This window comes from Lissotriton vulgaris, chromosome 1_1, assembly GCF_964263255.1.
Source record: "Lissotriton vulgaris chromosome 1_1, aLisVul1.2, whole genome shotgun sequence".
NCBI lineage: Eukaryota > Metazoa > Chordata > Amphibia > Caudata > Salamandridae > Lissotriton > Lissotriton vulgaris.
Window position 1 is genome coordinate 805,678,339 of NC_141685.1, and position 22,572 is coordinate 805,700,910.

A 22,572-nucleotide genomic window follows, 5' to 3' on the forward strand; every position below is an offset into this window, starting at 1 on the left:
GTTTGATCATAGTTCTTGGACTTGCACCAGATGCAAAATCTCTTCCACTTGTACGCATAAGAAGTCATAGTGGAAGGTCTCTTGGCATCCTTCAGTATGTCCATACAATCTGCAGGGAGATCCAAATGGCCATATTGCACTCTCTCAAGAGCCATGCCACCAAACTCAAAGACGAGAGATTGGGGTGCACCATCTGCTCCCGAACTTCGTGAGAAGGTCCTGCCGGCACGGCAGCCGTATGTGAGGGAGGAGAGACCGGTGAAGCAGGTCCGTGAACCACCACTGCCTGGGCCATTCCAGGGCAATCAGCGCCCTGGACTGGACCAGCTTGATGAGCAACGCCGGAATCAGGGGAATGGGTGGAAAAGCGTACAGAAAGCTTCGACCAGTTGATCCATAACGCATTTCCCACCATTCCCTGCTGGTAGTACCTGGATGCGAAGTTTTGGCATTTGCTGTTTTCGGCAGTGGCGAACAGATCCACGTCTGGAGTTCCCCACCTGTCGAAGAAGTCTCCGAGCACTTCATCGTTTATTACCCATTCGTGGTTTTCCTGGATCAGTCTGCTCAGTGAGTCTGCCTGAACATTCTGCACACCTGGTACATGAGTAGCCGTTATCGTCAGTCCTCTCGCAAGAAGCCGGTGCCAGATAGCCTACGCCTCCTGCGACAGGGTGCGTGATTGAGCCCCCCCTGCTTGTTGAGGTAATACATTGTGTTCGTATTGTCCATCTGTACAAGCAGAGAGTTGGTCTGGAAGGACGGATGAAAGGCCTTCAGTGCCAAGTGAACAGCTGAGTTCCAGAAAATTGATGTGATACGTGGACTCCGTCTAAGGCCACGTTCCCTGGATCTGTAACTCCACGGAATGCGCTCCCCAGCCTTGGAGAGAAGCATCCGTTACGATAGTCTGAGTGGTAATGTCATTGTGGAAGGGAACCCCCTTGAGGAGATTCTTCGATGAACACCACCATTTCAGAGACTGTAGAGCATGCAGAGAAGTCGTATCTTGTCGTCCCAGTTGTCTCCTCTGGTCCCACTGATCCTCCAGACACTCCTGCAGCGGTCTCATGTGAAGCCGTGCGTGTGGAAGACACAGGAGGCCATCGACCCCAGTAGAGAAGACACCGTACTCACTGTCGTAGATGGAGCAGTCATAAGAGCCTGAGCCTTCCGAAGGAGACATGCTTGCAGACTGCGTATTGATGGTGGCTCCCAAGTACTGTAGGCATTGGACCGGAGTAAGGACAGACTTGGACATGTTGATGTGCAACCCCAGCTTGTTCAAGAGAACGGACGTCTTCTGGAAGTGCGCTTGAGCTTCCGAGAAGGATGCCTTGATCAACCAGTCGTCCAGGTAGACAAACACCTTGTTCTTTCTTAGGTGTGCCGCCACCACTGCAATGCATTTGGAAAACGTCCGGGGCGCTGAATTCAGCCCGAACGGTAACACTGCGTATGGATAGTGATTGGCGCCGACTTGGAATCGCAGGAACTTCCGGTGTTTCTGGGCAATTGACACGTGGAAGTACTCATCCTGTAGGTCTATCGCACACAGCCAGTCTCCCCTTTGCAGCAGAGGGTAAAGTGGTGCAAAGACAGCATGCAAAACTTCACTGCGAATCCACTTGCTTGCTTGTCGCAAATCCAGAATAGGCCTGAACTCGTTCTTGTCCTTTTTTCAGACTAGAAAGAACAGTGAGTATAGACCTCTTCCCCTTTGAGACACACGTCTTCTATCGCCCGTTTCCTTAACAGGGTAAAGGCCGGGCCTTTGGTCGCGGTGGCAGACGGCTGACCACCCCTGTCCCCCGGACGTTTCTGGAAGGGCTTCCTCTGGAACTGATGCTGCTGCTGCTGTCCAGACTGTTTACCTCGCCCTCTGCCCTGGAGCGGTAGTTCTTCTGATCCTTGGGCTTCTCCAAGCCAACCGCCGTCAGAGTCTCAGCCTCAATGCGTGCCATCTTATCGTGGGCGTGTTTTCCGAATAGGGTCTCGCCCGAGAAGGGCAGGTTGGCCACCCTCTGCTGGGCTTCCAGCTTCAGTGATGTCAATCTGAGCCAAGCGTGGTGCCTCTGATTAACTCCATGGCAGTACCCGTGGGCTGCCAGGAGCGAAGAGTCTGCGGCAGCGCTGATCAGCTGGTTCGACACCAGCAACCCCTCATTCAGGATCTCCATAAAATAATCCTTCCTTACCCTTGGGAGGAGGTCAGCGAACTGTTGGAGGGACTCCCAAAGCGTCCGGTCATAGCGCCCCAACAGCGCAGATGCACCGGCAGCCTTCATCGAGGTAGCAGCCGTCCCGCACACATTCCTGCCCGCTGAGTCCAACCAGCAACTCTCCTTGTCCGGAGGCACATTGGAGGACGGGGTGGTGGCGTGTTGCTTCCTTGCCGCCGTCACAATTACGGAATCCAGAGTTGGATCCAATCGGAGGACAGCCGGGTCCGCATCAGGAGCCTCGTACTTCTTTTGCAGCCTGGAGCGAGCTGCTTTCGTCACCGCCGGAGTGAGAAAGAGCTCCATGGCGGGCTCCACTAATCCAGGCACCAAATGCAACAGAGGCCTCGATAGGTGCTTCTTGTGGCGAGTCTCAAATATTATGGAAGTCATAGACGTAGGCAGTCAGTTGGATGCCCAGCTTGCTCGCACCCCTAAACAAGACTTCCTGAAAGGAGACCACGTCGTCCACAGGGGATACCCTCGTCCGAGAGGATCCCGATAGAGTTGGCGAATAATCCCTTACGCTGGACAACTCAGTGCTGTACCTAGATCGACCCCATCTGGGGTGTCTTGATCTAGTCTATGAGCGACGGCGACTCCTGGATCTCCCTTTCCATCCGGAGCGAGATCTAAGTCTCCTAGGCCTTGGACGTTCCGCAGGTCCATTCGGAGGAGCCTGCGGGTGCCTGCGGTGGCGGCCTGACCGGGGACCTCGGCCGAGGTGCCCCCCTTAGGCGGTGTAGGGAGGTGCGGCAGTGAAACTGATCTGAGGCCGTGGCGGGGCATGTTGAGGAACAGGAGGAGGTGGTGGCGAAGGAGTGCGCGGCGGCAGCTCCTTAGGCAGTGGAGGAGGAGTAGGTAACTTCGGCTTGAGAGGAGAGTACACCACAGAGTACCCCGAGCCCGGTGACTCCCTCATCTTCTTCCTTGGCGTAGGCGACCGAGAGGCAAGGCCCCCTGTCGGTGACAGACATCGCGGTCGTGCCGCTGAGGACCGGGAAGGACTCCTGGCTATTGCCTAGACGGGCTTCGCCTCCTCGACGCCGAAGGTCTGTGCCTCGATGTCGAACGGGTCCTTAGATGCAGATTGCCGAGTAGACGTCGAGGGCGAACGGAGGTGTCGCCTCAACAGTGAGCGCCGACACCGACTGGAATCCTTACGACTTCGAAGTGTAGACGACAACGAAGATGATGATGCCAACTGATGACGTCTTCGGCAGCGACCTTGACGGCAGTCTCGACAGCCCCCTCGACACTGAACGTAGACGTCTCCTCAACCCAGAGCCCCGGGGAGAGACGGGGAGCAGACCGCCGTCATGCCTCTCGATGCAGTCGAAGATATCGACGGAGAATGGTGACGCTTTCTGGCCTTCTTGACGCTGGGGAGCGTCCCAGAGGCCTCAGCATGGGCAGAGGAAGCAGATCCAGCCTGCCCAGACCCACCTTGACTCTGCAGCCTCCTTTCTTCCAGTCCTTGGAGCCTGAACTTCATTCCGTCTCTCAGGGTCCTGGAGGAGAAGGTTTGGAAAATCTCACTTCTCTGGAACATGAGCAGAAGGGAGGCACAAGATACACACAGGTGTGGGTCCGACTTGGCCTTCTTCCTGGAGCACTCCGGGCATTTATCAAACAATGCTGGCATTTTTGACAAAAAAAGATTGCTCAGAGTATTAGAAAAGGAAGAGGGCACCAAAACACGGCGAGTGTAAACACAGACACTTTAAAAGTTCAAAAATTGTTATCACAAACCCAAAAAAGGGAGAGCTCAATGCTCCAGGGTCCTGCTAACAGGAGCCTGAAAAAAGAACTGAAAGTAAATGGGACCTGCTGGGCATTCTGGGATACTGAGAAAGTTCTTAAAGGCACGGTATCCATTTTTGAGCCACATAATGGCAGCCTATGGGGCTTGTCTGTCCTCCCCTTCATCTCTATCATTCCAGAGGATTTGTTGGTTAAAGGGAAAGTCTTTCTCTATGAAGAAAACTTGGCAGGCTGTGCTGTGTGTGGTTTTGGTGGAATGTCTAGTTGAAGTACTGGACAGTGTAGCCTGTGGATATAGGCTGCATTATAGGTCTTTAAATTCTCTTAAGTGTCTGTGCAGGGATGCATTGTTGGACAGCTTAAGAGATTAATTTTGATTGCTCCGGGGTCCACGCTCCTGAGCGGGACTATTCACTAGATTAGGACTATAAACAGAGATCCCCTACTACAGAATCGCCTGCCCTTCTGCGATAATCTGTTGGCCTCTTGGACAGTATTTCTCAGGTAGGTACTGCATGAGTTCGTTCATTTAATCCCAATGGATCCTACATAGCTGTCTGGAAGGTTTTGCGAATTGGCAGTGCCAGTGATTGGCTGCGACCCTCATACCAGCCTCATCTATGCACTTGCTTTCCTCCTCAGTAGCCTGTTTGACCTCCTACAAGCAGTAGTTGCAACAATTTACTCCAGCAGAAGCAGTCTCTGGATAAAGGGGTCAAAATGAGCAACTTTGTATTTTTTGTCCAGGCTTTGGGTGATGACCTGGTCTTTGAAGAGGTTCTTAGCAAGTCTTATGCCAGGGAGGATGGGCAAACACTGGGTGTCCTTGTGAGTGGAAGAGATGTCAAATAGAAAATCCTGCTATAGGGGTTCTTAATGCAGCTCATCACTGAAAAGTTGCAGCCCTAGCAAGAACCTAATGAATGGAAGTGGCATCTTCGGAATGGACAAGCTGGATATAAATTTAGATTAGAAGTAGTGTAATCAGGGTCACATATCCCACGGTTTAGGATTTCCTAATGGTCCCCCTAAACTAGTCTGAATGGTGACCTAGAGGTGAAACATCAAGGTCACGTGTTGGACTATGGTGGAGGAGAGGTGGTAGCGACAGGTGGAGGAGAATGGTATTTAGGACTGGTGGCTTTATCCTGTGTCTTTGGGAGAAACAGGAATGGCTAGGGTGTCCTCAAATGTGAATTTCCGCTTTGGCGGCAGAAGCAAGAATCAGACCAGTTACTTATTGAATTTTAATCTTGCTCCGACGAATGACCAATTATTTCCAGAATTGGTTTGACTAGAGATTAAAGCCAGTGAAGGTCTGTAGTCTTTCGGCTCTGAATGTTGCTACCAAAGTTTGATTTGAAACTGTGTTCCTTGCGATAGCAAGGTGAATTGGGTTGGTTCAATACTTAATGTCCTCGGTCCGAAGAGGTCAATACTGAAGCTTCAAACTTGGGATCAAGTTTTCAGTGCCAGACCAAAGGGCGGGGTATTCGGAACAGTTTTTCAGATCCAACCACGTCCCAAAAGTAGTGGTGGTCCAGTGAACTCTGATAGAGGGACAGGGAATATTTTTGGCATACGTCATAGTACTCACGTGTTGGTCGGATGGGAGTTCATGCATCTCTATACCCAGCTCTACAGCAGATCTTTTATCATTAGCGAAAGCTTTAGTGGTTGGCTTATCCTGGGCATATTCTTGGCTGAAAACGTTAGGAGTGTCACCCCACCCCCCATTCCTTTGAGACACTTTCAAAATATAATCAATCTCAAAGGGTTTTCTTAGACCACAACTATTTTATATGAGTCGCAGTCTGCTTCTATATGGTTGGGCAAAAAAATGCAGGTTGCACACATGGCGGTGATCCGTGTACAGGTATTGTGCATGGCTAGGCAGGCAAAGTATTAATGGTGTACATTCAATTAGTAACGCATCTTCAACAGAGGGCGACTTAAAAGAGTGCCAGAGCTGGGTAGCACCCCAAAAGACGGTCGAGGTCCAAACAGACGAAGCTAGAGTTCAGCGCAGAAGGGGAAAAGCACAATTGAAAATACTGTCAAAGACAGTAAAGCATCATAACAAACAGTTAAAAGAGCAGAGGCAAACATGGCTAGACCAGACGGCGTAGAGAAAAAAACAAGGCGAAGCCCATGCACAACATCACTGAGGAGTCACTGTCTCGTGACTCAAGACTTTTGAAGAAAAACCTGCACAGCTCCAGACCCAACACTAGACGGCAGGCATGTGCATCTACAGCCACACATGCCATCGAACAAAAAGCTACAATTTGAGGCTCTGCATGAGGAAGTGTTGAAATGGAGAACTGTTTAACCATGCATCAGTAGTACAGACTAGGGATGCACAGCAGCAGTTCACAAAGCCAAAGAGTGAACCTGGTTATGCCCAAGTAAGAATTCTCAGGTTGAACCCCCCCCCCAAATAACTATGGTAAACTTACCAGTAGGCAGCAATCCAAAAGAGTAGACACTTTTCGCACCTGGGAATAAAATACAACAGTTCAGAGAAGGAACACTAGTTTTGTAGACACGCTACAGCTAGACTGGTGTCTGTATCAGGTTGATAAATGTATCCTCATATGGATCGGCGACCTGATTCTAATCATCATGTACAGATCACAAGTAAGCACTAAGTGCTATGCACTCCAACAGAAGCCATCGGTTTTGGCCATCACTGTACCCATCAATCCTTCTCAAAGTGCAGAACAGCCACACAATGGGCAGAGGAAGAAGCCTTGCAGGACTAGAAGCGTTGAAGATACCATTTTGCCAAACAAAATATCTTAAAACGATCTCTGCACAACATGGAAAGGTGTCCACTCTAACCTAAGGCTTGATAAATAAGAAAGAAAAAAAAACTAGAACATACATGTCCTAGACACTGCACTACTGGTCCCTAGCGATGCCTTGTAATTATGTGAATATTTTTTTTTAATAATCAACTTTGAATTCAAATGAAACTTGTGGCGACAAACGCCAGTTCTTTAATCCAGTGGATTGTGGATGGTGAATTATTTTCATAAATGTGATCAGTCTTTGCTGGGATCCAGTCTAATTTCAAATCCTCACCGTTTCACTGAGTATCGCTAGGGCAGACCTGTACAAGGAGTCAAAGGACGTACTTCCAGCGAGTACATGTAATATATTTGGATTGTAAGGACCCCTGACAAAGTGTTTTCTAGACCCGATAGGCATTGGGTTTACACGGTCATCAACAAGTACACCAACTTATGTTGGGCTATACGAATGTGAAGACGACATTTGTGAAAAGAATTAGACATCCACAAACTACTGGATTAGAGAACAGATTCGTTTTTCGACACGAGTTTAATAGTAATTATTCCATGTGGATTGTTAAATAATTTTGGTTCACAAGATTACAAGGAAGCCCTAGGGCACAGTAGTGCAGTGTCTATGGCATTGGTTCTAGGTTCACGTTAGCACTGTCCTACCAGATACGTAGGAGGCTAAAAAAAAATAAAAAAATGTTTAAAAAAAAAAGTAAATCAAGCCTTTCTACTGGCGCTAAGCAACAGCTTGAAAAGGTACAATATAATTAACAAGCAAGCCCAATATCGCGACTGGCCCATGCTGGCACCCGGCTTTACATACACAAGTCAATTTTTAAAAAAACATGCCAAGTATACATTAACTAACCTGGCTCATCTGTTCCAGTCGCAAACGACGCAGTCTGAAAAGAGACACGACAGCAGAAACTGGTCAGAGGCAGATAGCATGAAGAGAGGTTAATGACTGAGGAGTCCTAACAGCAATTGTTAATTCGGTTAATGCAATTAGCAGTAGCACCCATTGGAAAGCATGCGTCAGGACTACACCAGGGTACTTGGTTTAGTGACACCAAGCTTAGTTAACGTGCTAAGTGTCAAACCTGGGCTATTAGGAGCAGTAGCTTTCAGTCAAGGATGCATCAGCTAGGAGCGAAAGACTGTTCTTCATAGAGAATCAGCTGAACTATGTGCTCATCATGCACACCCTGGGCTGAGTGCTGCAGGGAGAACGTCTGAGCTGAAATACTTCTGAACTCACCTTTTCCTGCAGAGTTCACTTATGCGCAGGGATTCGCTCGAAGGCAGATGGACTCTACAGTCAAGGGGAAACAGCTATTAGGTAAAAGCATTTTACGACCAAAGCCCCTGCAAGACGTCAGCGTGCCCTCAGAGTATTAAGTGTGGTTAGCTCTCATCATACTCGTGGTCCAGAGTAGCAAATACCAGTCATCGCAGGCGCACGCTCAAGCCGGCCATTCACCTTAACATGTCTCCACAAACTAATTTTTAGTTGAAATAGGAGACCTATCCCTACCATCCTAAAAGCTGGCTAAGCCATTTACACCAAGTTAAAATTGCCATCAGACCAATCTCAAACAAGTTCTATATAACTGATCGGATATTTACCATTCTATGCACATTCTGAAGCTCCAATCTAAAAAAAACAAAAAAAAGTGACAGGTCAAGCAGAGTTCAGCATCACAAGTATTGTCTACTACTCCAGAACTAGTCCCAAAGCCTCAGTATTCGAATTTTCAGAAATCCTTTCTGTCCACTACTCTTATAATATTGACATCAAGGGCTTTGGATTAGAGGAGCGAAGGACATAAGAGTGCAAATAATTTCTACTCGGGAAACACCCGCCATTTCACATCTCACAGACATGGGTGGACCAGCAGGGGACAAACGTGTGAGTGGGCACTAGAGGAGTGCCTACACATTCCTCTCGGTATATGCACCACCTACACTGCACGCAGGCACATTGAGAGCCATCACTGGTATCCTAATTAAACACTTCAAACTCGATTCAGGTTCTCGGGGGAGATTTTAATGACGTTAAGGACACCGGCAGGGATAGATTAGGCGGGAGAGACAGACCCCTGGCTGCCACTTTGCTAGCGAGGACAATGGCGACGTTGGGCCTTATTGATGTGTGGAGGTGGCGGCACCCGGAGGCGGTGGAGTTCTCATTTTATTTTTCCTGGGGCGCATACGGTTTACTCCCATTTGGATTATATTTTTATGGCCAGAGGGGTGCAGCAGTCTACTGACAGGATAGAATACCAAGCGAGGGGCATATCAGACCACTCCCCCCTATTAGCTGAAATCGGGGGAGGCCAGGGGAAACCGAGAACAGATGCGTGGCACTTAGCGGCCTGGGATCTGCAAAACGTTGACATTGTACGTGGCCTTAGGGCTGACGTGAAGGTATACATAACGGAAAATGAAGGCTCGGTACCATCTCGGGTGATGCTCTGGGAAGCCCTTAAGGCGGTCCTGCGAGACAGGGCCCAAAGCAGGGTAGCGGGAGAGAGGAGGAAAGCGGAGGAAGAAGCACTTGCGCTGCAAGCACAGATCCTGGCCCTGGATCAACAGCACCAATTGGGGAGGGATACAGGCACCCTCCGACAGTTGTTGGACGTGCAACACCAGTACAGACACCTGGTGATGGGTGAGGCGAAGACACAGGCCATGGCGACGCTGCATCGCCTGTATGACTTAGGGGATACATCCAGTAGGCTGTTGGCATGGCTAAGTAGGAGAGAGACGCGAGGTGGGCAGAGAAAGTGAAGGACAGTCTGGGGAACTACGTGCAAGCAGACGATCAGATAGCGGATACTTTTGCGGTATATTATGGCGCTTTCTATGAGGCCAGAGACCTAGGGACGACGGACGATGTGCTACAACAGTGTTTCCCAAACTGTGGTCCGCGGACCCCCAGGGGTCCGTGACACATTCCCAGGGGGTCCACAGGCAGTAATTTTAAAAGAACAAAGTTCCTTGTAGAATTAGCAGTTTCCCAGCAACAATAAAAGTGTCAAGATAACATCAGTGATTAATGTACCTGCTGGAGAGAAATGAGTTTTGTCAAGTGGCAGCTTTGACCTATCTAATGTAGCACAGAGGGTTAATATGCCTACTACAAAGAATGTGTACCATGCATTTTTTTAAAAACGTTTTTTATGTGCATAGGTTAGTGGGTTACTGTTTTTGTCACAGATTCTTTTGTTACTGTGCAGTTTATAAGTGGCAATCTAATCTTGCACAGTGACCTATAAAATGTCAAAGAGCTGCTTGCTAACTGCATGGTACAAGTTAGAAACATATGTTTTTTCCAAATCTTTCTTTATCCTGATGCTGCTAAAAAGGTTTATTTGGGTGGATAAACATTTTTATTGTTATCAATGCTAATCACTTATGTTGTGAAACCTCAGTATGTGCTTCTCCAGACCAAGCACTCTTTAAAATGCCTACCAGTATGAATGACATGAATCCTACAACTTGTTGTCGCATTCGCCTTATGTAACATTTTCTATAAACTGATTTACACGTATGAATAATTCTCTATGGGGCAGATCTACAAGAAAGTGCTGCAGCGCGGCACCGCAAGCCATTTGGCTGTGCCGCACTGAGTCACTTTCAAAGCACAGGGATGCGACACTTACAACAGTTTGAGGCATGTGGGCTGCTGAATTCATATCTGTGCATAGATCGCCGCCTTCGAAGTATCACAAGATAAGTGGCTCCTCCCCTGGACTACTGTGCGCATGGGCATCGACTCCATCCCCCAGATTGTTTTTTTCCGCAATTGGGTTCGGATGTCTTTGGTTCCCTCTTGTCGGAATCGATAAGAATTAACTTAACTTGAGACCAAAAGGTCTTTAGGACTTGCGTCGGTATGGTCTTGCGTTCGGCTTCGCAAATTTCCTCGGCTCCAAGCCAAGCTTGTACTTCCGCGTGCTTTTGGCGCGGAGGGCCTAGTCGACGCTCCAGACTCTTCGACCATCCATCATGGAACGAAGTCCATTCAAACGATGTCCGGTGCGTAACTCTAAGTACCCACACATCGACGTCCACCCGGTGTGCAACAAGTGCCTGTCGCCGGACCACGACGAGGCCAAGTGTATGGCCTGTTCAAGGTTCCAGTCCAAGAAAACACTCAAGCTCAGTCGAGCTGCGCGCCTGGAGGCCCAGCAATCTGCACCGGCGCCTACGGACATTATCGATGCTGGGGAGGTAGAGGATGAAGATATTCAGGACATCTCAGAATCTAACCCCGCGTCGGAGGTAGAGGACGACTACGATGCCGAGGCCGAAGATTTCGGTGAAGTCGTCGATGAGGTAGGGGACGACGACGGGGCCCTTGGGGCCATGGAGGATAGCTCGGATGAAGAGCTTCCTCAAACGGACTCCGGGGCCGTTCAAATCAATAAGGCCGAGGGATCGCCTTCGGGCCTTAACCGAAACCTTGTTGTGAGTTCCTCGGCCCCGCCTGCTGGCCCGGCCACGGACATTGGTACCGAATTCACTCCCGGTGACAGAAACCGAAAGTGAAATCGAAATCTACGGTCTCGACGCCAGAAATAACGAAACCGAAAGTGCGCATCGCATTGGTCGGATCGAAGACTTCGGAGGCCTCGGCGCCGAAGAAATCTAAGATGGCCGTCGAGCCGAAGAGCCACGTCAAAATGGCCGACCCGAAGGCTACTAAATCGAAGCCGAAAGTTAAGGGGTCGGACGCATCGGCGCCAAAGACTGTCGACGCCGCCAAGGGTCGACTCGATCACAAGAAGACGGTAGACGACTCCAAGAGGTCTCTTACCGACCCGAAGAAGCGGACAGACGACCCGAAGACCCTCTCTGCCCCGCTTTCACACGACACGGCCAAGGGAGCTGCCCCAAGTGTGTCAACTCCGAGGGGAACCTCGTCGGACTCCACTCCAAAACCGTCCTCTAAGGACTGTGTCGAACCGGCACATCAGTCCGCCGCGTTCACAAAGAAGGTTACGGAGTCCCTACAGCGCATTAGGGACGGCGCCGCAGCAGTCGAGCCGAAGGACCCTCCGCCGGCCAAGCCTCTGGAGAAACCGGCGAAGGCGCCCACGCCGATCCTTTTCACCTTGCCGCCTAAGACGGCGCCGAAGGCTTTCGCTGCTAAACCGGGGGCCGGCGTGCCCGAGAAGGTATCGTCGACGCCGAAGTCATCGTTGGTGGTCCTCGGCCTCGACAACTTTCAGAGGAAGAGCGTCAAGAACATTTCAGCGACACCGAAACGGGCAGGCTTTCCCTCCTGAAGAGGAAAATCACCCCGGAGCCCCAATTGGAGTCGTACAAGATCCCACTAAAACGGAAGATGGACTCTGCTGGTACTCCAGCCTTGGTGGAGCCCATTTCACCACAGGCTCACGAAGTCTCGCCCACTCACTCCATTGTGGACGCTGGTGAGGGAGACGACGAGGATGAATACAGCTATCCCGTCTACACAGACCCAGAGGATGTGGCAGAGCCCTGGTCTGCTGGTGGTGAGCCTGGGGACCCGCATTCTGGGCAGGACCCTCAACTCTTCTCCGCAAAAACTTCCCCCACTAAAGACTCTGCGGCTTTCAATGCCCTCATTGAGCGGGCAGCGGCCAATCACAACGTCGAGCTGCATGCTGACCCTGTGGACGTCGACTTCCTCTGACACCTTTTCGGTCTCTGAAAAGACTGTAAAAACTCTGCCAATGCTGAAGGGTGTTTTAAAGCACGCTGCTGAGGTCTTCAAAGAACCCACCAGGGCGAGAGTCATCAACCCGAGATCGACAAGAAGTACAAGGCGGCGCCCACAGATCCAACTTATATTAAGGGACAGTTGCCTCTGGACTCCCTGGTTGTCTCCAATGCCCGGAAGAGGGCCAACTCGCAGACTACGGGTGATGCTCCTCCCCCAGACAAAGAATCAAAAGTCTTTGAGGCTTCGGGGAAGAGGGTGGCAGCGCAGGCAGCCAACATATGGAGCATCTCTAACAAACAGGCGCTCCTGGCGCGTTATGACAGGGCACCCTATGATACCCTAGAGACCCTTCTGCAACACCTACCTGATCAATATAAGGAAGGGGGTGAAATGTTAATACAGGAGGGGAAGCGGATCTCCAACGCTTCCATAAAGTGCGCTCTGGACGCGGCCGACACCGCCGCACGCGCAATTAACACTAGCTTTATGCTTCGTAGACATGCCTGGCTACGGATATCTGGGTTCAAGCCGGACATTCAAACCACCATCTTGAACCAAACGGTCAACCCAGATCACCTGTTTGGCCCCGAGGTTGATACCACCCTTGAGAAGATGAAGGACACCGACACTGCAAAATCCATGGGTGCCTTGCAGTCCCAGCAGTTTCGGAGTGGGTCTTTTCGTCGCTCCAATATTAGAGGCACCTCAAGGGGTCAACTTTCGCAGTCCGCGCAGTTCTACAAAGGCAACACCCAGACTACTTATGCCAACAAGGGTCGAGGTGGATACCGCAGCAACAACGCCAAGGGCAGAGGTCGTGGCAACAACAGCTCCAGGTCCTCTACTGCCAACAAACAGTGACGCATTGTCACTGCCCCCCGACCACACAACACCGGTCGGGGAAAGACTCCAGCAGTTCCTGCCCGTGTGGAAGTCCATCACCACGGACAGGTGGGTCGGAAAGCTTATCCAATTTGCTTATTGTCTGGAGCTCACATCCACTCCACCCAACATACCCCCAAGGCACCGTCCTATGTCCGGCGAGCACTTGCACTTATTGCAGCAGGAGGTCACAGTCATGCTGCAAAAAGGGGCAATAGAGCCCGTGCCCTTGCAGGAAAGAGGCTCGGGAGTTTACTCCCTGTACTTCTTGATTCCAAAGAAGGACGGATCCCTCAGGCCCATCCTGGATCTCAGGCCCCTCAACTTTTACATCCTGTGCAAGCATTTCCACATGTTAACACTGCAGCAAGTTCTCCCACTGCTTCAACAGGGAGACTTTCTGGCAACTCTGGACCTAAAGGATGCGTATTTCCACATTCCGCTACATCCTTCACACAGAAAATACCTCAGGTTCACCATCCAAAACCAGCACTACCAATTCAAGGTTTTGTCTTTCGGGGTCACCACGGCACCCAGGGTATTCACAAAGTGCCTGGCGACGGTGGCGGCACATCTACGACGTCACAACATCCACGTCTATCCCTATCTGGACGACTGGCTCATCCAAGCGAAGTCAGCCCAACAGTGTGCCGACCACGTGTCCCAAACCATTCACCTCCTGCACGATCTGAGATTCTCACTGAATTACCCAAAGTCCCACCTCCAGCCCACCCATGTACGGCAGTATCTGGGTGCGACCATAGACACTCTGGTGGCCACAGCCCAGCCAAATTCAGTGAGAGTCGGCAGCATTCAATCACTGATCCAAAAATTCAGACCTCAACACTCGCTTCCAGCAAGAGTGTTCATGCAGTTGATAGGCATGATGGCCTCCTGCATCTCCATTGTCCCGCACGCCAGACTACATATGCGTCCGCTTCAGGAGTGCTTAGCACGTCAATGGACTCAGGCTCACAATCAGTTGAAAGACCTAGTGTTGGTGAGCGGTCGGGCATACAACTCTCTGCATTGGTGGAATCCACGAAACCTTTGCAAGGGCCGACCGTTCCAGGAGCCTGTGCCAGAGATTATCCGGACCACGGACGCCTCTCTCCAGGGATGGGGAGCGCATGTACTTCAATACACTGTGCAGGGACTGTGGACGCAGCAACAGGGGAAGATGCACATCAATGTTCTAGAACTGATGGCGATCTTCATGGCACTGAAAGCTTTCAAAGTACATCTATGCAACAAGGTTGTGTTGATTCGGACGGACAACATGACGGCAATGTACTACATTCAAAAGCAGGGAGGCACACACTCTCCGCAGCTGTCTCATCTGGCTCAGAGCATGTGGAAGTGGGCCATTCAGAGGAACATCTTCCTCATGGCAGAGCACCTCCCGGGCAAGGACAATCAGATGGCGGACCTGCTCAGCAGGCACAGCCACCAGATGCACGAGTGGGAGATACATCCATCAGTACTCCAGCCATACTTCCAAAGGTGGGGTCATCCAGCGATAGACCTGTTCGCCACAAAAGAGAACGCAAAATGCCAAAGCTTCGCCGCCAGGTTCCCACACCCACAGTCGCAGGGCAATGTGATATGGATGAACTGGTCAGGCAAATGTGCGTACGCTTTTCCCCCAGCACCTCCGATACCGCTGGTGGCACGTAAGCTCAGGCAGCACTCGAGGACTCATCCTGGTTGCTCCAACGTGGGCTCGCCAACCATGGTACACCACGTTTCTAGAACTGTCCGTGGTACCGCATCAAAGGCTACATCTCACACCCAGCCTTCTGACGCAGAGCCATGGCGACATTCAGCATCCAGATCCGCAACAGCTCAACCTGGCGATCTGGCTCCTGAAGTCCTAGAGTTTGGCTACCTAAACTTACCTCCCGACTGCATGGACATCATTCGGGAGGCGAGGAAGCCCACTACTAGAGCCTGCTATGCGGCAAAATGGAAGCGGTTTGTCATTTATTGTGCGAACCACAGCATTAACCCGCTGGATGCTTCTATTCAGAACATCATCTGTTACCTTTTCCATCTGTACAAGTGTAATCTGGCCTATACTTCCATTCGCATTCATCTGTCTGCAATGGCCGCTTATCTCCAAAATAGACAGCACCTTTCACTCTTCAAGGTGCCTGCCATCAAGGCTTTTTTGGAAGGCCTCAAACGAGTCATTCCACCACGGACTCCACCAGCTCCTGAGTGGAACCTCAATGTGGTTCTTACCAGGCTGATGGGTCCTCCCTTTGAATCACTGCATTCCTGCGAGATTCAGTTCTTGACATGGAAAGTGGCTTTCCTCGTAGCAATTACATCGCTACGGAGGGTTAGTGAATTACAAGCCCTCACAATCCAAGAGCCATTTATCCAAATTCATTCCAACAGGGTGGTGCTCCGCACTAACCCTAAGTTTCTGCCCAAGGTTGTGTCTCAGTTCCACATCAACCAAACAATCGAATTACCCGTTTTCTTTCAAAATCCTGAATCATTGGCGGAGCGGATGCTCCATACCCTTGACGTTAAACGGGCCCTAATGTATTACATTGATAGGACCAAGGATTTTAGAAAAACTAAGCAACTCTTTGTCGCCTTTGCACCGCACCACAAAGGTAACCCTATTTCCAAGGCTGGTATTGCTAGATGGATCGTTAAATGTATTCAGATCTGCTATCTAAAAGCAAAACGCACTCTTACCATTCCACCAAGAGCCCACTCCACCAGGAAGTTGGGGGCCTCTATGGCATTCCTTGGAAACATTCCTTTGGAAGACATATGTAGAGCAGCCACGTGGTCTACCACACATACATTTACTAAGCATTACTGTGTTGATGTGCACTCAAAACAGCAGGCAGCTGTAAGGCAGGCTGTTCTCAAGACACTTTTTCAAACTGTTGCAGCTGGCACGGGCGGCCGCCGCTAATGGAGGGACTGCTATTTATTCTATGCACCGATATAAATTCAGCAGCCCACATGCCTCGAACCGAATATGCTACTTACCAGTATGCATCTGTTCTTGGCATGTAGGGCTGCTGACATTCATATCGCCCGCCCTCCTCCCCGGCGCCTATAGCAGCTGCAGTATTCACATATACTCATGGCATGGTCATCATTCACTGAGTTTCACTCCATCTTGGCCACAATGGCTAAAAACAATCTGAGGATGAAGTCGATGCCCATGCGCACTGTAGTCCAGGGGAGGAGCCACCTATCTTGTGATACTTCGAAGACTCTTCCAGGACAACAATGTGCAATCATCCGGACCCAACACTAGGCGGCAATCTATGCACAGATATGAATGTCAGCAGCCCTACATGCCAAGAACAGATGCATACTGGTAAGTAGCATATTCGATATGTCGCATCTCTGTGCTTCCCCCTGCGCTGGCGCACAAACTGCTGCCATGGGCCTGCACAGGCACATTTGCACCATGGAGCAAGGATGCCTGCGTCGTAAGGATAGTTTATGTGCAGGAAGGGAACCCTTCCTGCATATAAACAATCAGAAATTGCGTTTTTCAACTTTTAAGTGTGCTACATTACCACACATAGAATCTGCAAAACGTAATTGTTTTACTGATTGTTAGTGTGCAGGAAGGGACAAATTCCTGTACAGGTGATATCCTCTTTCTATGCGTGCTGCAGAATGCAACACACCTAGAAAAAGGGAAAAAAACTAGGCAAAATTGATAAATTTCTCCTAGTTGCACCTCCCTACGCCTCCCCTGGGGAGGCATAGCATTCAGACATTTCCAGATTTACGATTACTAGTAAATCCGGAAATGTGTCTCTGGTTTCATGGCTGTTGGGTGGGAACACCCACAACAACACACATGGAACATCCGTTTCACGCAAAGTTCTATGTGCAAATGTACCATATTTACAAGACCAGGAAAAGTCATGCATAGTGGCTTTTCCGGTCTTGGAAATATGGGGCACTAAAATGCACCACCGGTTTGTCACTTTTTATGACACACCCTTGGCGCAAGGGGCTTGTAAATCTGCCCCTATATGTGAGTGATGTAAAGTGCTCTGACATCCTTCAATTGTATGAGAGATGCTATAAAACAAATGACATACATGTGACAGAGGGACTATGCAGAGATGAGTCACTGTTAGAGGGTAATAATAAGGGAATCATTGTAGAACCCCAACAAAGATGGTCGTATCCTGGTGCATAGTAAGGCCATCATTTACTATTCTTTAAAAGCGGATACAATTAAATATATAAATGATACATTTGTTGCAGAATGCACCATTGTTCCTACGTTTTCTTGAGTGAGAGCCTCCCAGAGCCTCCTTTGAAGTGGTCAGGATCACTCACTGCACTTGGTGTGCCCTGTATTGGGACTGGTCTGAAAACATTTGCCAGGGCTTCTTTGGATTTCTAGTCCGGCCCTGGCAGGAGCCCCGTACTGCGCAATAAAACTAATCATTTAAAAGTTAGGCAAGGAGATGCAACACTTACCTTCCTGTTTTTTGCAAATTCTTTCAATATAAAATACTAAAATTCTTAGTAATTCCAGTATTTGTTTTGTGTGCACACTTGTGTTTATTATTTGAGTTACTATTTTAATGTTTGAAACTTAAAATCCTACAAATTGCTTGGGGGTCCCCAGCTTCCAGTGGTGACTCAATGGGGGTCCTCAGGAGTCAAAAGTTTGAGAACCACTGCGCTACAATATAGGTCTTCTATAGACCTCCCAGGCCTGGAGGAGGCGGATCAATGCAGCTTGGAAGCGGGCATCACAGCAGACTAGGTCAGGGACGCATTGTCAAGGCTCGAGTAGGGAAATCCCCGGGCCCCAATGGCTTCCCGGCTGAATTCTTTAAAACAGCGGACCTTCTGGCCCATTATTTATTAGGGCTATTCGAGGATGCAGCGGAGGAGGGGAAACTACCATTAGATCTCAGACGGGCCACGATTGTCCCCATCTACAAGGAAGGTAAACCGCGGGAGGACTGCACGTCCTATAGACCCATCTCATTATTGAACATGGAAGTCAAGCTCCGCGTGACTATCTTGGCCCTTTGCTTTCGCGGAGTTATTGCGGGACTGTTTCACCTGGACCAGACGGGCTTTCTTCCTGACCGAGCAACTCGGTACAACCATAGGCGGACGCACAACTGATTGCTTGAGGTCTGTGAACGGGAAGACCCTCATCTCTTTTTATCCCTCGACGCAGTAAAGGCGTTTGACGCCGTCCACTTGCCCTTTCTGGAGGGGGTTTTGCTTAGATTTGGGCCTAAGTTTAGGAAGTGGGTGAGCTTGCTCTATACAGATCCCAGGGCAAGGGTTAGGGTGAACGGAGTATTATCCATACTTCCCGGTCAGGCGGGGCACCAGGCAGGGGTGCCCCCTATACCAGTTATTGTTTGCTTTGACTATAGAGGTACTGGCATGTGCAATTCGCCGAAATGAAGTGATCGCGGGGTTTCAACTGGGCAGGGCTGGAGCCACAAACGAGAAAATATCCCTCTACGAGGATGATGTCCTTTATATTACACACCCAGACACGACGATCGCAGCACTATTTGAGGAACTGGCCAGATATGGGGCTCGGGCAGGATACCAGATAAACTGGCACAAATCAGTTCTTTATGACCCCACGAAGAGGGATGGCTGGCCAGCTCTCCTGGAGAGACTCCAGAAGACATGGGAGGGCTTTACGTATTTAGGGATCTTTGCGACTACAGACAGTGCCCTCTCCTATGACAGGACAGAGGCATCAATACGATGTGGGTATTTCGCTGCCCAATATAGAAGCATATTATTGGGCCGAGCACCTGACGCCTATAAATGAATGGATACATGCCCCGGCACATCACCCCACTTATGCCCTAGAACGCTACTCAGTGGATAAACACACTTGCATACACTTTCTATATGGGGGGCAAAGGGAGGGATAGGCTGCTCCCGGCTACAAGAGTTACTCTGGGGGTATGGATGAAAGCGACAAAGGCTACGGGGTGGGAGGGTAAACAAACACGTCAAACTCCCCTTTGGAAGTGTGCCTGGCTCAAGGAACTGCATAAGTTGAAGGGTTTTCTGGCCTGGGATGCTATAGGTATCTACACTGGGAGATGTGGTGAAGAGGGGGAACTGCAATCGTTTGCTGAGCTGATAACGGAATATAGACTTAGTCACACACAGTCTTTTAGATATGCGCAGCTGAGGCACGCCTGGAGGGCGGAGACAGCGCTGGCAGGTCCCCTCCCGGAATATGCTCCACTGGAGGGCCGCCTACTGCAGGAACAAATCACACATAGGGCGGTTTCCCTTACATATAGGACCCTACTGAACAACATGTCTAACGGGTTGGTGCAGCTACGGGAGGCTTGGGAGAGGGACGTAGGGACCATGGATGAAGTAACCTGGGGGAAGGTCTTAATGCACCCGCGCGAAGTGGCGATTAACTCTCACCTCCGGCTTATACAATTCAAAGTGCTGCATAGGACATACTTTGACAGGGCGAGATTACATAGAATAGGGAGGGTGCCTGACCCCTGCTGTCTGAGATGTGGTTTTGAGAGGGGAGATTTTATTCACACTATTTGGTCCTGCCCGAACATTCAGGTTTTCTGGGATGAGGTGCTTCGGGAATTGGGAGCGGTACTGGAGATTGCTCTTCAGTCGGACCCTAAATTGGTCCTCCTGGGAATGGCGAATGAAGTTGAAGTGAATCGTCCACAATTAATCTTTTTAGTACTGGCTTTGGTGGTGGCTAAAAGGGATGTGGCCAGGAAGTGGGGAGCCCCAGAATACCCACAGCTGGAGGAGTGGCGCAGGGGCATGGACCTGTATATGGCTGCGGAGAGGGTCACGTATAAAGCAAGAGGGTGCCCCAAAAAGTTTGGAAGAGTATGGGGGAAGTGGAGTCGATACCATGGGTTGGATGGTGGTATTTGAAATGGTGGAGGTGGCTGGGACGCGGGAGGTGAACGGGTTATGGGTTGCTGGCTATTACCCTATCCTCCCGAGTTGCGGAATGATTACAGTGATCGTATTGACTGTTACCTATTTATGTACGGGGATTCGGGGTGCTGGGGGAGGTGGAAGGGCTCCGGGATGGGATGTGCTGAGTGATGACAAGCTTGTTCTTCTGTTTTGCACTGAAAATTCAAAGATTTTTATTTTTTAAGTGCAAAAAATATGCCAGTAGGGGTTCCAAGCAAAGTTCGAGCCAAATGCATTGCTCAGCCTATGCCTGGGGACTGGCAACCCCAAATAAGTGCAGCATTGACAGCCCCTCCCCTCCCCCTCCAATTACAATGGTGGTGTAATTTGGCAGTCCTTACCCCACATGGGCAAAATAAAATACTATTGAAGAAAAACAAAAGCGTACTTGGCAGTTTCAAGCAAGACGAACTCCAAGTACTCTTTAAACCGGTAGAGATTAGACTAGGGGTGACAAAAAGGTTTTCATTAAAAACCATGTACATCGACAGTGGGGGTTGAAGAAAGCACATTCAACACAAGACTAACACCCACACACCAGCATGCAGCCTGCTCAGCGACATTGGTAATCTTCACACTTGCAAGTACAACATTAGCAACTGCAATAATACGGACCAGTTTAATATTTATGCTACCAAAAAGTAAACTCAGATAACAATGGAACGGTATGGGGTAGAATCAGCAAGATTCATATGGCAGAATCGATATCATGGGTTACACGTCAGTTTAAGACGAGTGCCCACTACAAAGCAAGCACATGCGACAAGAGATTTGCTTTAATACCTGCAGCATGCACAACATGTTTAACATTTCCAGACCCATTAGAAACTCCAATGCGTGGAGCGGGGCATCGCAAACTAAATTCTAGTAGTAAGTATGAGACTAGAGAAACTAAACCTCCAGATTTTTAAGTGAAGAAGATCACACCCAGTGCCAGTATAAGCGCTGAACTAGTGAGAAATTAATCTGGGGCCAATGCAATATTTAAGTGGTTAACATCTACAAAGGCACAAATTAATAAAAGGAAAAAAGGAACTAAGGGCTAAGATTACAGTTGGGCAGACCGATACCCAATATAGGTTCTAGCCTAACCTTCGGACTCATCTCAAACTCCTTTCTACTACTCTTTCAAATGCACTACCCTATCTCTCATCCTATACATCTATCAATATATCCTCTACATCCACACTCATTTATCCCAAACTCCATACCACTACTATGATCCCCAAAATAACCCTTTCTGGACTCTTCTGCTCTACCTCTCCTTGCATCATCTGACACCTCTTACTATACAGATCCCCTAAAACAAACCTTTCTAAACTCTTCCCTCTTTTTTACACCTTCCAACCCTTATCAATCCAGATAACTGACTAACATATCCACCACTAAAATTACTTTCATGTTTCACCATACTAATTCAACATTATCCTGATGGGTTCCAGAGTAGCGTGCTACTTGCGCTTCAAAACCCCATCAGGAGTAGCAAGCGCTATATAAATACAAGCCTTTTTCCCCTCTTCTATACTGTCACCTACCCCGCTCTACCCAAATAACTGAACATATCCACTACTCAAAATTATTTCATATTTTGCTATACTAATTTTCAACACTAATCCTTTATGGGTTTCGGAGTGGCGTGCTACTCGCCAGAAAAGCGCTTCAACACCCATCAGGTGTAACAAGTGCTATAAGAATGCAAACCTTTCATCCCCTTTCATCCCTCCACTATCCTTCTCACTCCAAATAACTGACTAATACCCTCCAATGAAATTACTTCATCTTTCACCATTCATCCTATATGGGCTTACTGAATAGCGTGTGTCAACACCCATAAGGTGTAACAAGCGCTATATAAATACAAACCTTTTTCCTACTCTATGCTTCTACCATCATCCCAAATAACTGACTAACCTATCCACTACTTAAAATTTACTTGCATGTTTCACTATACTAATTCAACACCAATCCTCTATGGGTCCCAGAGTAGCGTGCTACTCGTCGAAAAAGCGATACGACGCCTTGTCTGGGGTAGTAAGCGCTATATAAATGCAATTACAATACCCCACAGATCCATGCCTCATTACAAGCTCATTAGGACATGATGCAGTTGTAATAAGGAAGAAAGGATAAGGTCTCAAGAGTAGCTGTAGGCCAATCTTTAGCCCTACATAGCTTTTTGATAAAGTGAAGTTAGTTTGTCAAGGGCTTACAC

General features: G+C 49.2%; 1 protein-coding gene, 1 non-coding gene and 1 pseudogene across 2 annotated transcripts in view; all 3 read right to left on the reverse strand.

The window, feature by feature from the left end:
- The window catches only part of LOC147747875 (uncharacterized), a 190,135-nt gene that overhangs the window by 11,117 nt on the left and 156,446 nt on the right, over positions 1–22,572 (reverse strand). Inside the window, exons 10-13 of the mRNA XM_086956672.1 lie at positions 8,420–8,447; positions 8,052–8,105; positions 7,662–7,695; positions 6,446–6,484 (exon numbers count right to left, since the gene is read on the reverse strand). The gene's annotated coding sequence lies outside the window, so the exon portion shown is untranslated. The remainder of the gene's footprint in view (positions 1–6,445; positions 6,485–7,661; positions 7,696–8,051; positions 8,106–8,419; positions 8,448–22,572) is intronic.
- On the reverse strand, positions 7,925–8,000 carry LOC147747877 (small nucleolar RNA snR60/Z15/Z230/Z193/J17; annotated as a pseudogene).
- Positions 8,529–8,596, reverse strand: LOC147747878 (small nucleolar RNA SNORD75). The gene has a single exon (XR_015300312.1). It is a non-coding gene; the product is annotated as a small nucleolar RNA SNORD75 (small nucleolar RNA).